The 13,924-nt window shown below is 43.8% G+C and overlaps 1 protein-coding gene across 1 annotated transcript in view; it reads left to right on the forward strand.

Moving 5' to 3' along the window:
- The first annotated feature begins 556 nt into the window (after nt 1-556).
- fam222aa (family with sequence similarity 222 member Aa) overlaps nt 557-13,924 on the forward strand; it is a 43,625-nt gene continuing 30,257 nt past the window's right edge. The window contains exon 1 of the mRNA XM_071513664.1: nt 557-709. The gene's annotated coding sequence lies outside the window, so the exon portion shown is untranslated. The remainder of the gene's footprint in view (nt 710-13,924) is intronic.

Raw genomic sequence — 13,924 nt, forward strand, 5'->3', positions numbered from 1 at the left:
CATAATCACTGGGATTTTACATCGCATCGCCTATCAGTTTAGGATATTTCTGGCAGCTGCTTTGGCCCAACCTTGATTTTTTTCGGGGTACCTCGACACAATATTGCCTAGATAATATACTAACAATTGCATGATAATTTCCACACAATAAGGTCGTCTATAGGCTACTGAACAGGCGGAACACTTTAAACCCATGCGTAACAGCGGAGGATTTTGGAATACTGCGTAGCAATTCAGCCATCCAGTCTTTCGATTGACAATTACAATTTTAGAAAAGCGCTATTTTGGAGATATATTGCAAGAGAAAAGAAGAGCAACCAGGACCTTATACTTTGTTCCGGAGGCTAAACGGTGAAAAACCGAAGCGCGCTTGGTGCGCAATTCATCCGAGGACGTTCCTAAAATTGCCGACCTGCGCTTTTGCCCTCAACAAAAATTGGCAACCGAATCGAGAAAAGAGCAAAGCTTATTAACTTTGCATGCTAGAGGCTATAGTGTGGAATCTAATTCGCTGGGTTCACAGTATATTTGCATACCATCGAAAGAGGAGGACAAACTTAATCAGCATTTGACATCGATAAAGCCGTTGCTGGATTTTGGAGAGCAGAATGAAACCTTTTTAATTTGGACCACAGAAGTATGAGGCAGATTGCTCAGTGATTGCTACAATCTGCATGGAGTTCTAGTCTGCACTACGAAGCAATTTATGGTAAATATAGACTCTTTTTTTTTTTAAAATCTAAGTCTTGTTATTTCATAATGGTTAAGGTCACTCTCCGCAACCATCCAGTTACTGTTACAGCCTCGCTGCATCCTTTTGGGATGGAAAATAGACGAATAGCAGAAAATATTGAATGTTTGGAAATGCTCCCGTAGACAGGATGCTGCTGACATAATGCTCTCTGAGATTTAAACCCTTTGTTTCCATGCGTGACCCACAATAAAGGAAGTGTTGTAAAATCGACGTGTCAGAGAGCTGCTCCCGAATGGCTTTAGGAACTGCTTTGATGTGTAATATTGGTCTTTTCAACTATGGGTAGCAATTAAGTCTATTGTCGAGGGTATTGCACCGCAGGCACCACAGGCAAGAATATGTGGCACTAGAGGAGTTGCGGCTCAGAGCAAAAGGTGCGAAATTCTCATCTGTACGCCCCCGTGCGTCACAACGTGCGGGAGCTGAATAGTTCCTGCTGCAATTAGTGATTTTCACCCTCGAGTGTTAATGGCAGCTACACTGTCTTTTTATAGTAGAAGCGCATATTGTGAGAGGTTTTGTCAAGGAGCTCGTAAAATTAATGGAGATGTGTGCGTAACACTGTAAAAGTTTTCACACAAGATGGTCTGTGCTGTGCTCTGTCTCTATGAATTTTACAAATTAATTGTTCGTCTCTGCAATCTAGTCCTTGTCTGCAGGAGGTTATCTGGGGATGTTACCTGGAAGTTATTTGAATATGAAACGTGATAATTGTTAAAGGATAATGTGTTTCGAGTCCTGAACTTTGAGCTGCAAGGGTTGCTGAGGTTGCTTTGTAATATTTAGAGTCATAGCTCACACTGCACATAAATGAGCCTGCACATTATGCTGACAGTGCATTGGAAGAAAAAAACTGCACACTGTATGTTTTATCATTAGACTACAAGGATTCTCAGAATCTATCTTCCTCACTTGTTTCAGTCACTCTCAGACAGCCATCTCGCTGGATGTAATATGGGCCCCTACAGCAGGCTGGGCGCCCCCACAGTCGGGGCACCTGCCGTACAGCCTTCCTGGCTGTATTGAATAAAACATCCAGTGATGTATGAGGCAGGGGCTGCACCCGAGGGGGCAGAACTGCCTCATTTACTTCCTCCACTCTGCGCCTATGACCTGCTGAGCAAATTGTGCTCATATTAGCTCTGCGGCTGCTCCTCACCTAAACAAATAGTCTTCCCAGCATAATGCTTGCCTTAACTCAACATGATGGTTGGACAAGGCAGGGGAGAATGGGATGGCAGAAAAGCCTTAATATGTAGGTCACTGAATCACCTTTTGGAGTTTGTAGTTCTTGTTGTGCCTATTTATTTTATGGCATACTGTAGCTCTTTTTTCTGTATCACTGGACCTTTGTGTTGAAGATATGCATTGCAGAGTTATGCCTAAATGCTGATCACACTGGCAGTTTATTCTAACTATACTTGTTGATGAAATTATATATTATAGCCTTAAAATTAGAGACTTAAAGTAGTGAAGTAAATCCTGATCTACGTTAAATGTCAAGCCCACATCCTTCTTTATGCTACTGACAGTATAGTAGGCTAGTATTTGAGAACATATGCAGTTTTAGGGAGGTATTAACAAAAGTAATACACTAAGCAAGCCTGACGTTTTATCAATATGCAACTCTAAAATTGTATATCAATTTGATTGATTGATAGCATTTGGGTGAGCGCACTGTATTCTTTGCTTATTAAAGTGCCTGCCTGAAGTGAATAAGTGAGCTTCGCTCATGAATATCGTTATAGTAGCTGAAGTTTAATTTCCTGCACTGTGTATTAATCTTTTTTAATCCCTGCATGGTTTGATTGTCTCAACACCTACCCAGAGGCAGCAAAACTCATTTTGGCACTTAAGATTACTAAAATAGTAGATACAGAGGTGTGTGTGTGGGGGGGTGGGGTGGGGTGGGGTGGGGTGGGGGGCAGTAGGGGGGTAAATGTGTTCATGTTTATGTGTTTGCATGTTATTGAAAACCTACCCACTCCTGAAAAGGTTGTAGGCGAATCATGTCCAGTCTTGTGCAGACTCCATTTCTGAAAGCATATTTGTTTTTCTTTCCACAAATGGAATAACAATTTAATACCAGATTTACTGTCCAGACATTGTATTTATAGAGTAATATAAATGTAAATAGTCATGACAAAAAATAACTATCTTCTCCTGTTGAAGCCCAGAGAACAGACAACTGTCCCTAGATAAACTGATGTATCCTAGAAAAGCGTACAGCATCTGATCTGGAAATATCATCGGACACATGGGCTTTAAGGAACAACGCATGAGCGTTTCCTCTCAAAGCCACGTCAACAGCAGCTCATTAGATACTTGATCAAAGTGTTTCATTTCCGGGGAAGTTGCTGTATACATCTATGCTACATTCCTTGTTATAACAGTTTTCATATGCATACAAACAAAAGAGATGTGCCCTTTTAGCATTTTTTGTGTGCTGTACAATATTACATTATTGAAGATAAGATAAACTGTATTGTCCCTGCGGGGAGATTTGTGTTGCACATGACAGCAGCAGTACACAGGACATATAAACAGAACATGAAAACAGCAAGATTAAACAAAAATCAAAAAAACATATCCTTCGACTAGTCCACATAAATGAAAATAGCTGAAAGCAAGCTTCTGTGTAGAGGATGGTGTTGATGGGATTTGACATTAGCAGCACAGGTAGGGTAACCAGCATTGTTTCTGTGTTTGCTTATTTGGCTTTAGTGTTTGCATACTCTAGGTCTTTTCTGCTGAGCTAATGGCACTAGACAGGACTACTTGATTTCTATATTACTCTTGTTATATAGTTAGCTAATACAATACATCAAACTCTACACTGTCTTTTTTAGAACTGGATGATTGACCATCAGTTTTAGTGTTCGGCTGTACTGAGTCGGGCCACCAGCTCTCCTTTTCTCTCTGGTCTGTCGATGTTCCCACAATGCCAGGGTCAAGCACTCAAACACTGAACTTACTTAATTGGTTGAGGGCCGTTCCTGGCGAGGGCTGGTACTCGGGGCATAACATTTTGTCAGCTTTAAATGATATACTGTATCTGTAAAATTGCTTTCCCCACATTGCTGCCCTCCTGCAAATGAAAGAAATCATACTGCTTTAAGATCTAGTTTTATGAAAGGCAAGTGCATATGTATTGTGCCAAAATGTGATTTACAGTTCTGTGTTGTATAAACAATTCATGCAGCATGGGAAATAATCAGAAATGAATGCAGAAATCTTAGTTGACTAAGATTTAACATTAAATTGGCAGATGTGTCAGTAATTGTCAGCAACTGCCTTTCAAATATAGTGCAGGCATGTTTTCTTCATAAACATGAGGCTGAACATTCAATTCAAGCAATATTTGTGTTGGACTTGGAGTACACTAGAAAGTGATTGCATACACGCTCCCCTGCAGCGCCACTGGTGAGTGTTATATTTTAGCTGGATGGTGTTGTATTAGAAACATATTGTTATGTTTCAGTGTAATCATCGGCACCCATGATTACCTGCATGTGGGCTGCTGTAAAGGTTTGCCTGACCGCTGCTCTGCTCACCTCCTCTGATCTGCTGTGATGGGAGATAGTGGTTGGTCTTCATCAGTGGTATCTGCAGTCATTAAGTGCATGAAGGACAGCGATGATCCTCCATCCCCTCCCCTCTCATCCCTTCTCATCCCCTGTCAGGCTGAATAGAAGTCAGGTCTAAATGGGCCCGAGGTTAATGTATAGTCTTTATTTTTAAATGGTTGGGGCAGCCAGTCCATTTTTTTTGCTTGTAAATGTACTTGCGCATGTGAAATGTAGCCAACAGGAGCTATGCCGTTTATATCTGGTTAATGAATATACTGGTGTGGGTTAGCCTGAGTGCTGTGGGTGCAGTACAGTTTGTAGTTGGCTCTATAACCCAGTCAGAAAAGTAGGAAAGGCATGCTCCTTCCAAAGTGTTCTTGGGGGAAGAAAGAGAATAAAGCAAATCTGACAAGCTCTCCAACAGCGAATTTGCTCTCCTTAAAAACAATGCCGCTCTTGCCTTCCTCATGGTCACATTGATTTGTTCTGGGTGACAGTGCAGGCTGCTGTGAAATCACCCCAGCGCCATTGATCTCAAGGAGAGGAGGAGGAGAGGGAATGAGAGCTTGGCGACAGTGAGCAACATGGGAAAAACCTCACAGTGACCTCTTCAGCCTTAACCAGTAATAAAATGAAGGCCTTGGATACTATCAGATCAGCTCCTGCTGTAGTTCTTCAGCCACTGTATCATAGTCAGTGCTTTGATTTGTTTTGGAGGCTTGTACATGCTGTTTTATTTGCTATTGTGCTTTGCCATGTTTCACATTATCTGCTGAACTCTTTATTGCCACTGTTTTCCATGCCAGAAGCAAGGCTGTTTTTATCTCATGCAGGCCTCTGATTAATCTCTCCCTCTATGCTGGTGTACTTTAATCTTGAATGGGAGATATCTGATTCTCCTCGGCTATTGAGGAAGATCAAACTTTAATGGAACAAGGAACTGCACATCATCCTAATCTCCATCTCCCTGCATTTTGGTTGACTGCTCTCCCTCGGGCTTTGTAGCTTTCTGCAATAGCAGGAAATACATCAGACAGATAAGATGTTTTCTCTTCATGCTTTGGTAATTTATTCCCTGTTGACAATAGCCACCACTTTACATCTCTGCTGTTTGATTACCTGGTTGAAGGAACAGCGAGTAAAAGCAGGGGAATTGATTGACACTTAACAAATGGCTATGCTGTATGACCTAAATGTGTGAAACTTTTCCAGAAGCTTTAATTGGGTTTTTCTTACCAATTCAGTCCTTCCATGAGAAACGTGCTAGCCCTATCTCTATTTATTGACATTCTTGCATGAGAGACGGGGCCATGTGTGACCTGCGTCATCTGTCTATAATAGCCTGAGGAAAGATAAGTCAGCTGTATGGATGTATCACAGTTCAATTTGTTTGATTACACTACAGTCAATTCAGGAATTAGCTATTGGCTGCTGTTTTCTTCATTCAATTCCGCCATATCACTGAAATGGTGTACATTGTGCTGACCAGCATCTGGGCTGTGACTGGCTAGATGCATATTGTTGCAAATGGATAACACTTATGGGGTGACACACCACCCACAGACAGTTTGTGGTGTGACAAAAAGAGGCTATTACCCGATTCTAAGGCGGTTGCTGTAAGGTAATGAAATTTCCACTGACTGGAGAAAACAATGTTGTCTGGTCTGGATTGTAATTGCAGAAGCCACCTCACCATTTTCCTGAGTTCAGCGTGAATGCAACACGATTTAATAAAACTCTGGAGATTTTTATCGTTTATTGCCAGGCCTGGCAGCGGCAACAGGGAGAGGAAGCTGAGGCTTGCACAGATAAAACTCATTCAATTTACTTGTTGAATTTTAACCAAGCTGGAGACCATTTACAAGAGAGCAGGCATATGACCCATAGGGAAAAGTTTATGTTTGTATAAGGCGAGTGCAGGCCAGCCATATTGCTAATATAAAGCCACTATTTCCTTAATCTGAGCAGAGGAGTAGCCCGGAATTTCCGTCATTTTCTCCCGTGTTATTACTTGTGTCAAGAAAGGGTTGAAAATCCGTACGATATTAGGCCCTCAGGCCAAGGAGCCTCTGTGTGCCTGCCTCCACTCACATACAGAAACATAGGAACACTGACATGAGGACATGTATGGACACACACACACACACACACACACACACACACGCACACACACACTCCTAGCCCTGTTTTATTACCTCCTGCCTGCTGCTGGAATTGCTTTCCTCCCTCGAGTGAGCCAGGCAAAGCCGGCTTTATTGTGTTAACCTATTTGTGTGTCAAGAGCGATTGCAGCGTTCTTTATCTCTGTTTGTATTCGGGCGGGGAGACGGCAGAGAGAGAGTGGAGGAGGAAAGGAGGGAGGGGAGAGGGGGTTTGCACAGGAGCCAGGCAAGCCACCGGAGTTAGACGGATGGCCGGTCACCTCGCTCCACTCTGGAGGATAATGACTGGTTGCTTAGCAATATCCCACCCCCACCCCCTCCCAGACTTGCATCCAGAGTAATCACTTTTTTCCTCTAAAAGATGTCATGTATAATTATAAGCCCACTGCCATCCTTTGAAATCTGCCTAATGGGCCTTTTCATTTATTTAGCAGAGTGGGTTGATGGTGGGAGTGGATCTGGAATTGGAGATTTTGGTGTGGGGGTTTATGAACTCTTGGCTTTCGTAGATTGTGGAATTATGTGTGTGTGTGTGTGTGTGTGTGTGTGTGTGTGTGTGTGTGCACGCGTGCATGCTAATGTGCGTATGTGTGTATTTTTTTTTGTGTTTGTATGTAAGGCAAAACTACATGCTGTCGCATATTCACTGTGGCATGAACTACTTTTTGGTGAGCAGTTGGAGTTTGACCAGGATTACAACTGGGCAAAAGCCATATTCCCTGCTAGATAGCTGGCGGTGCACAACCTTTGACCTACTGTATAGTGTGAGTGGAAACGTTATATTCAAATAGATGCGAACACACAACCACACACACTCACATTCACATTTTGATAAGTGACCGGAGGCGATGAGTGCTCCTTCTTGTGAGCTCTTAGTTTTATTAACATTTTTATTGAGTTGAACAAATTGCTGACCTTTTGTGGCATAATGAATTGCCTGGTCTGCTTAGGAAAAATGAGAATTTGGCAGAAATGACTGGCACCAATCCAAGCTGTTTAAGCCAGGATTTGTGTTTATTCAGCAGGTGACATCAGTTATTACAGTTATGTGTTTTCTAACATTTCAATACTTCATCCACCGGTTTTGCTAATCTCAGGTTTCCATCAGTCGGTACATTAATATATAGGTTTTCTCTAGTTGTTCCTGTTCTCCCTATAATGTTAGGTAACTGTGTTTTTAAATTGCCGGATGAAGGTATAATATCTGAACATGACCTCAATTTAAACTGCCTTTCATCACCAGCAGCCATTGATGTTGGCCCAAAGTCCAGCGTCGTTTTAATGCCCAGCCAATTATCCTGTCTGCTTTTGAAAATAGATTTTTTCCTTCCCCCTTTTATGAAGAGGTAAAAAATTAATTTGAAATTCCCTCTGAAGTTCAAATTAAACTTTTACTTGTTTATGATGATAAAAGTCATGGTTGCTCAAACAGACTGAATACTCTGGGATCAAATTAAATGTTTTGACTTATGCCAGTGTAGCCAGTTGGTGTTGCATTATACAGTTCACTTTTCGATAGACAATTACCCTTTTTTTTTTTGGTAGCGGAGCTACTTTAAACAGTATCAGCCGTGTCTGATATTTACCCATCTGTGTTCTCCGTGTATTTTCTGCTCAATGCCATCTTTCTTTATCCAGACTCATGCACCATTGCTAAAACTGACAGCTTTGCTCGTCCTGGGAACTTGGTACAGGCAAACTAAACATACAGTGCTACCCCCCCCCACCCCCATCACTGTGGCATGCTTCTCTGGCTGCGTCTATAGGAACAGCTGTCCAGCTGTCACCACAGCCAGCCAGTCAGCCGCTCTCCAAGGCAACATCTGTAGAGACTGAACGCACAAGGGCAGCCTGCCGTTCTCTGCTCGTCCCCAAAGACCACAGAAGTATGTCAGGCCTTTTGACTGCGCATTACCACTGACCACATCAACCGTATCACTGGGCTTGATTGAATGTTATCTGCTCCTTGGCTGCTAAAATAAGCAAGGCGTCAAACTTTTTTCTGTCACAAAGCATATAGTGATGTATCTCAGCACAAATGAGTGAAGAAATTAAATTGCAGAATAGCGTAACAGTCCTTAAAAACCAAAAGACACTCCACATAATAGTATGCATTAACAGTTGTCAGCCTCTGCATGGATATTGTGTGTGTGTGTGTGTGTGTGTGTGTGTGTGTAAACAAAATCCCAGCGAGCAAGGTGTAATGGCCTGGAACTGACGAGAACCCACTGGGAGAGTCTCTCCTTGATGTAGCCCCCCTCTCCCCTCCCACATTCTCATCCTCCTGGCAGCAGAGCGACGGCGAGGCGGGCGGGGGGGCCACAGAGCCATGTGAGCGGGGAGATGAACAGAGCTCCAGTCCCCTCTGTCAGCCACAAACTAGGATCAGGGAGATCGCATGGGACTTTCTCCTGGGATGAGCAAAAGGGAAGAAGGGAGAAAGCAGCTGTTCAGTGTTTTTCAGTCTCTTCTTCACCAGCTCACTTGTTGTTGTTGTTGTTGTTGTTGTGTTTTTTTTCCTCTCTCTCTTCTTCTCCTCCTCTCAGGCTGTCATTGGTTTCTGTCCTTTTTTTTTTTTTTTTTACTAGGATGGTATATTCAAAAGAGGAAACTCATTGAGTCTCGGTGTAGACATGGATGAGACATAGCTGAAAATTTGTACTTTGTAAATGTCATAATCGTTCCTGTGGCTGTTCTCGGATGTTTTTAGGACCTATTAAAGGACTTGATTTCTTCATCACTCCTCTTGATAAGTGAGGGCCTCTCAGGCATACTGTGCCTCTCCCCACAGACAGCTGCACACTCATACAGGCTCTGGGTAAAGTTTGACGGATCCTGTTTACTGGAGCCGAGAGAATGCCTGGGTATCTCAAATTAAGTGTCACTTAAGGCTTGTCTTTTAGGCAGATTTCCATTTTGTTCCCCATCTCTAGTGACAGCACTGTGCTGCCAATTGTAACAGGGATTGAGAGGAAGACATTTGGTGATTACACATTCTGTCATGATTGAGGGGTGAAGCCAGCATCTCAAGGCAAAAACCAAATTCCATATGGCTGCAGTGAAATCTCTCCACCCATCGTGAGTTTACACTCAAACAGCCTCTGCCCCGATGACAGGGAAATCGCCCGCTCATGACTTATCGTTTTATCATTCAAATTTCCCCCATTGATGCTTACTGCTGTGATTGGCAGCTGGGCTTGAAAGCCAGAGCTATCTCAATTGAGCTGCGGCAGCCAGTTGGTAACCGTGACAATGGTCTCTCCTCTTTGCCTTGTTTTCACACTTTTTCTGCTGTCACAGAAACCTCACTGATTGCTTCTCTGCCAAGACAGCATCCTATTAATCTTTTAAATAAGGGCCGGAGCCCAGCAGTATTGTTTGCAGAAAACCGAGAGGACCTTGTGAGACCACACTGAAAAGGAAAAGGGGGCAACTGGGGCTGAATCAGCCTCATTGTGGGAGGAAAGCTGAGCCTCCTTAAAACCAACAATATTAGAAATCTAATAGCTGCCGTGGAGATAGATGGTGCTGAGGTCTGAATGTAGCCAGAGCTCTCTGGCCCCACCTGATAACTCTGTGGGCTCTCTCCCTGTCTTTTCATGCTCTCAGCCATGCTCTCCAGGTGCAGTCTGTGCTTTCATCTGCATCGTGGCAGTCTGAATGAAAGCCTCTGTGTTTATGGCCATTTTCTTTGTGTATGCACTTATTGATCCCTTTCAGCAAGGTTGGAATAGAATTTATTTTTTCAATACTGGGCTCAAACAGCATAACAGCAGCATATTTGAAATGGCAAATCATTGATGCATTGTGATGTGACCCTGGGAAAGAAGAATAACAGCTCCACCCTTTGTCAATCTGTACTTAGATGATAATTTGTTAGAAGAAAACGTGAATGAAAGAACAGTGTCCTTGCAAAACAATGTTTCTTTATAACCAAGAGAAACTGTGAAAAACATCTGCCATTGTTTACCGCTGAATGAAAGCCTCTTTCTCGAAAAAGCTTTCTGCACTCTGATTTCATGGACTAGGTGTTTGTGCTTAATTAAGTGTGATTTGTGAACATTTCCCAAGTGGTAGGAAGTCCTTTTTTTTTTTACTTTTTTTTTTAGAGTATGTACTTTCCTGTCAAGTGGTTGTTAATGCAAGATGGGGACTATGTTCCTGACACCTTCTGCTAGGTAATGGATGCCTTCCTGTGCAAAATAGTCCCATAAACCAAACCATTCGAAGATGAGGAACATGTGGTAGTAGTTCTTCCTAGCAGTGGAGCAGTGTTTGCTATGTCAGTACTTAGGGTGTCGGTGCCATTAAAATATATTCAAGTTATGGAATCACTATATGGCATCCTCATGTCCTTGTCCCCTTCATACCAATTGAGGTGAAGCGCTGTCTGGCCATGGAAACCCAGCGAGGCAGGGCCAACCCAGATGACCAGGCTGATCTAATTGACACCCAGGGCAGAGCCACATGATAGCCAGACTGCTGGTCAATGGAACTGGATATACTTTCCCCCTACAGTCAGCCACTACTGCTTCGTGATTATCTGTGTGATCATGCACCCATACGTCTGTGCACGTGTGTGTGTGTGTGTGTGTGTGTGCATGCATGAGCGTATGAGCGTGTAGCTATTCATAGCTATTCATCCTGTATGGCCCATGGTTGCCCCTCCTCTTCAAAAACACTGGAAATCAATCCATTAATAATGAAACACACAGAGAGTTCAGAACAATATAACCCCACTGTTTATATAGGCTTTAGTCTGGCACTGTGCTGTAATCTCACATGATGCTGCTGAGAGAGTATTGAGAGTTTGAATAATAAGTAATCGCTGAAGTGTAGAATTTGTTTTTTAATTACGTACTATAATTTCTAGAAAGAAATGCGGCCCAGTAGTGCTGTAATATTTGACACCCTGTTTAAGTTTATCCACCACTGTATCTTATGAAAAAAAATTCCTTATGGCACTGCAACCATTTTGCAATAGAAGAGGTTTTCTTTCATTTATGTTTATATAACCTCACTGCAGTGCCTTTTATCAACAATAAAGTAATCTGTGCTTTAAGTGCAAACCCTGCTCATTGTGAATAAGTGCGAGTGAGTGTAACAGTTAGTCCTTCGTACGTTTAACTCTGAGTGTGTTTCCCTTGAACTTGCAACGTTTTGCGTGCAGGAACGTCTTTTTGTTCTTGTTTGCAGGTTAAACACAAACACTGCCGTCCCAGATTCGGTGTTCACTCAAGCCCCCTCCATCTCAGTCTGATCCTCAGAAACCAGCCCAAATACTTCAGTCTCCTCCCTTCCTCCCATCATCCAAAAAGATTCTCTCAGTTCCTTCGGTTTCAAAGCGCTCGCATAGCTCAACTGTGTCGAAGCACGCCCCTCCTCCCTGACCCCTCCTCTCGGAGACAGCACTCTTGACCTGCTGCCCCATTGTTTCCACCGGGGATGGATGGGGAGCCGCCTCTGCCGGCGCGATCCTTCACTCAATAGCTGCTCCATCTGTTGGCTGCATGACTCTGGGTTACAAGCGGGGATTTTGCTCCGTCTGTGCGGGGTGTGAAAGGAACCATCCCGGGGGGCTTCCTGAATAGGGTTTTAAAACTGCAGTGGTAGGGTGTTGTGGTGCCCCTCCCTCCCCTCCCCGCTCCCCCGTCATCAGCCCAACACAGCCGGCTGGGTGTGTGGAGGATGAGAGGCCTTCATTGTGCCTGTTCACAGGCCCCTAGGCGACAGGGTCACCTTGTCCCCAAACAAATGCTGCCCTCGGTGGGATTGTTGGCACTGCGTGTCTATGTGTCCGAGTGTGTGTGTGTGTGTGTATGTGTGTGTATGTGTGTGTGTATAAAGGGGGGAGTGGGTATTTGAGTATAAGAATGCGCCATCAGGAAGGGGGCAGAGGCCTTGGCTGTGAGGACATTTATCTAACATCTCTGCCTTTCACATCAAGCCCTATTCAGTGCAACCCGTCTGGATCAGGCTTTCAAAGGACATCGGAGATAGAGAAACACTCTAGGCTGCTTTACAGGTCAAACTGCTCTCAGTGAGCATTTAGACTAACAAAGCTGCTGATGTCATTTTCTATTTTTTTCTTGTGTTTTCCGCTGGAAAAAGAAAACCTTTTGAAATCATTATCCTTGTTTTGTATTCTTGTTTTGTTCTTTCATGATTTGCCATCCCTTCTCTTGAAATTCTGGTAGAGCCTTTGGGCTTTTGAGGCTGGTCTGTTCTTTAGTTTGTTCTCTTTAACAGGGGGGATGTTTGTGAACAAAAACGAAAGCCTTGAGTGTTTTGACAGCCGGTTCACCTTGAGTAATTAATGTTGAAATGACAGTCGGCCAGACCTTTGTGCTGAGGTCCTCTGCCTGCGTGGGGGTTGTTATTTGGCATTGTCCTCTTAAGTGAAAATAAACAGGATCCTGCATTCCTATCCTTTTCTTTCTCCTGAATGATATTCCCATCCGCGAACAGTGGAACCTCTGTTTGGGATTATTATAATGTTTTTTGGAATTGCATTCTTCCTTTTTTAATACAGGTCAAAGTATTTTTTTAGTTTACATATTATTCATGTCCAGGCTATTATAAGCCTTTCTCTCTCTCCCTGTGCCTTAACAGCATTTGACAGTGTAAGTAAGTCAACTGCAGCCTAATTCAGTTCTCTCTCTTTTGTTTGGATCTAATGGGGGTCCTCCTGGCCTATCTCCTCTTGCCAGGAGCTCAGTCCTGATGAGGCACAGCCAGGCTCTCTCAGCCCCCTCGCTTTTCTGCCCCTTCCCTTTATCACAGAGTCACAGTCAGCCGCAGTTTCACCACTGGGGCCGGACCAGGGGCCGGCATAGGACGCCTCTGACACACCTGTACCTCCGTTAAGATGATTTAAGTAGCAGGTCAGTAGTCAGTTCCCCTCATGCCCTCTGCACATGTTTGCTGTGTCTCACCTCCGCCCTCCTCCAAAAAAAGTGAGGAATGTTGAGCAGTAGCAGGCAGACAAGCAGGCGGTTGGTTCAGGAATGGAGCCCCCTTTCCAGACAAGAGGGCTGAGACAGAGTTAAGGGAGGAGGGGTTGTTGAGTGGAAGGAGTGGAGGTAGAAAACTGCAGTGACAGCAGAATGAATAAATTGAAAAATTCTCTCGTTGTAAATTGTCTATCGCTTGTGACAAACGATCTGATAGGCGAGCGGCCCGGGTTTCCGACGCATTCGTCCCAATAGAGCTGTGAATAACTGGTCTATCTCCACACTGCTTAGCACTGGCCCCGCACTTAATAATTCATACAGTGTGAAATATTTTCTCCGGTTCAGATATGCCAAAGAGCTGCCGCCAGCAGGCGGGGGCGGTGAGGGGGGTGTCCCTGCGGTGCTAATTTGGGGGATGGTGACGTGCATAGATTTCTAAAGGGGGCTCTAGTTTAGAGGAGATGCCTCAGACACATTTGCTCTCCT

The sequence above is a fragment of the Centroberyx affinis genome, unplaced genomic scaffold (assembly GCF_046629955.1).
Source record: "Centroberyx affinis isolate AG114_WGS23_722 - 3 ecotype Tasmania unplaced genomic scaffold, CSIRO-AGI_Caff_v1 ptg007379l_1, whole genome shotgun sequence".
Lineage (NCBI taxonomy): Eukaryota > Metazoa > Chordata > Actinopteri > Beryciformes > Berycidae > Centroberyx > Centroberyx affinis.